A 3,259-nucleotide genomic window follows, 5' to 3' on the forward strand; every position below is an offset into this window, starting at 1 on the left:
TTTTTTCACCTTTAATAATAAACACCTTCATTTACAAATTGCATTTTGTGTTTACTTGTGTTGTCCTAGACTATTGATGACGATTGGTTTGATGTTCCGAAACACTTAAGTGTGACAAACATGCAAAGGAACAGGAAATGAGGAAGGGGGCAAACACTTTTTCACACCACTGTATGTACCTTTTAGCATTAAAGTTGCCTTCACATATGTGCAAGTTACGCATGCCAAGGGCACTTAGAAGGGCACAGAAGAGTGTTGCTTGAGGACTTTTGTTCAATGATAATATCTAGTGTAGATAGATTGTTTCCCATAGGGTAAGGAGAGATTTGATTTTGGCTGTATTTCAATCAGAAATAATTTATCTTTGTTCTGTGACAGTGTAAAATGAATGTGCACACACTTCTCTGTGGGAGATATTGGGGAAAACTGATCTGGTGAGACCTTGACACTTTATTTGACAATTTATGTAATTAATTACATAAACCTTTGCATTACATCACTTTAACCATCTATGTGCTTTTGTGTTCCATATTTCAATAAATTACATTTTAGTCATAGTTTGAATTCCTAATGAGAGATCATAAGAGCGTTATCTCAAGACACTTTACGGATAGAGTAGGCCTAGAACACACTCTATAATTTACAAGGACCCAACAATTGTAGTAATTACCACAAGAGATGGAATTTAGTGTGACAGTGGCGAGGAAAAACTCCCTTTAGGGAGAAACCTGGGACAGACCCAGGCTCTTGGTAGGCAGGTTGGGGCTGTAATGAATAGTGGCAACAACAGTCACAATAAAAGATACTGGAACAGTGAATAGAAATAGTAGTTTGTACAAGTTCATGGACTAGCAGGGCACTGCACGGCATTACTGGGCACAGCAGGACGTAGTAGGATGTGACAGGGCATCGCAGGACGTGTAGCAGGACCATGGCGACAGATGCAACCATGATTTTGGAGCTTTCCTGATTCAAGGAAACATGCTGGGAAAAAAAGAACTCCTTTCCTAGGTTAGTAACCTGCATTTCTGGGACATGGATGCCCACAAATGGAAAGAGGAGAGAGGAGCTCAGTGTGTCAAAGAAAGTCCCCCTGCAGTCTAAAAACTATTACAGCAAAACTAAGAGACAGGGTAAAGAGAGGAACCTCCCTCTAGTTTTATTATATCATTGATAATATGGTAAATGAATCTGATGACTATGACGAGAAGCAGGTGGGCCGGGCTAGGCAGACGCTGCGACTCCTCACTCCCTAACCATGAGCTTTATTAAAGAGGAGAGTTTTAAGTTTTGTCTTAAATGGAGAGTCTTAAGGGATTTATTTGAGCATCCTGATAATAAGGTATTACAATAGTCCAGCCTGGAAGAAACAAATGCATGGTATGCATACCATCACAGATGCCGGCTTTGGCAACAAACTGGATGGTCCTTTTTCTCTTTGGCCCAAAGGACGCAAAATGAAATTTTTGATTCAGACCGCATCACACTTTTCTACTTTGGGTCGGTCCATCTCAGATGACCTCGGGCCCAGATAAGCCAGGGCCTGTGTGTTTGTTGATATATGGCTTTTGCTTTGCGTGGTAGAGTTTTAACTTACACTTGTAGATGTAGCGATGAGCTGTGTTAACTGACAATGGTTACCAAAGTGTTCCTGAGCCAACATGGTAATATCCTTTAGATAATCTCCGTTTTCAATGCAGTGGGATCTAAGGTCACAGGCATTCCTTGTTGCTAGTTGGCCTTGCTGCTTACGTGCAGAGACATCTCCAGATTCTCTTGATATTATAAACTATAGATGATTAAATTCCCTTGCAATTGAATGTTTTTGTTTAATTTTGTAAAGACTATTTTTGGGGTCTTTCACCTTTAATATAGCGACAGTGGATAGACATGAAAGGGTGAGAGAGATGGTGGGATGACAGGTTCGGATTCCAACCCTTGCCGCTGCAGGGCTCAGCCAACATGGGGCAAAAGCTCCTACTGGGTGAGCCAAAGGGCGCCCCGCAATTGTATGTTGAGAAACATTCTTAAACTGTTGGACCATAGCTACTACGCTGTTGTCCACAAAATGGTGGAGCTCGCCCCATCCTGAGCCTTTTGGGGATGCTCTTTTTATAACCGACCATGACCAATTAACCTGTTCCCCTGTGGAATGTTTCAATCAGGTGTTTTCTGAGCATTCATCAACTTTCCAAGTCTTTTGTTGCCCCTGTCACAGCTTTTTTCGAACATGTTGCAGGCATCAAATTGAAAATGAGTAAATATTTGCAAATAAATCATGTCAAACATTAAATATCTTGTATGTTAAGAGTTATTAGTAAAACTTTACAATATGTTACATAAAAAAGGGTAGTTACTGTTTTTGAAAGAGTGACGAATGATTAGTTGCCCTTTTTCAAAAGGGTAGTTCCTCTTTTTCAGAAGGGTAACAAATGATTTGTTCCCCTCTTTCAGAAAGGTAACAAATGACTACCCTTTAAGGGTAGTCACCCTTCTGTAAAACAGTAACTAATTATTTGTTACCCTTCTGAAAAGGGTAACTACCTTTTTGAAAGAGTAACTACGCTTCTGAAAAAGGCTAATTAATCATGTACTTTTTACAAAAATAGTAACTACCCTTTTTTGTGTACCCTATTGTAAAGTGTTACAGAGTAATCAATGGAATATAGGTTGAAAAGGATTAGCAAATCGTTTCTATTTACATTTTACACAATGTCCCAATTTCATTGGAATTGGGGTTTGTACATGGTTTATTTGGTTTACATGTTGAAGAACAGTACATAGAGTTGCATTATTGTTTTTATTCTTGTTTCACATCAGGGCAAGTGGCCTTTTGGCTACTTCTGGCATTTTTAACCCTTGTATAGTCATGCGTTTTATTAACTTATACCAGCCCATTCTTAAAGAATATGCTGATGCAGCTTTTAAAAGCTAAGAAAAATACAATTAACTCTGTGGAACATGAATAGAAAAATACAGCAAAAACTAAAAGCTAGTGTCTAAGAAAGTTGCATGTTTTATCCGTTTCTACCACTCAAAACAAATATCAGCCTGTGTGCGCCAACAGTGGTTGTATATCCTCAAGAAAAAAAGACTAGTCACATGTTTTAGGACTAAACAACATTTTATTCTGTATTTTTTAGAACTTCTGTACAATACCAACATTTTCTAGACCTGGAAATGATCACTTCTGTCAGTGATCCAGGCATTATAGTGCCACAGAAGAACCCTGCATTAAGCACAAGTTACACAACCAAAC

The sequence above is a fragment of the Etheostoma cragini genome, chromosome 15, assembly GCF_013103735.1.
Source record: "Etheostoma cragini isolate CJK2018 chromosome 15, CSU_Ecrag_1.0, whole genome shotgun sequence".
Taxonomy (NCBI): domain Eukaryota; kingdom Metazoa; phylum Chordata; class Actinopteri; order Perciformes; family Percidae; genus Etheostoma; species Etheostoma cragini.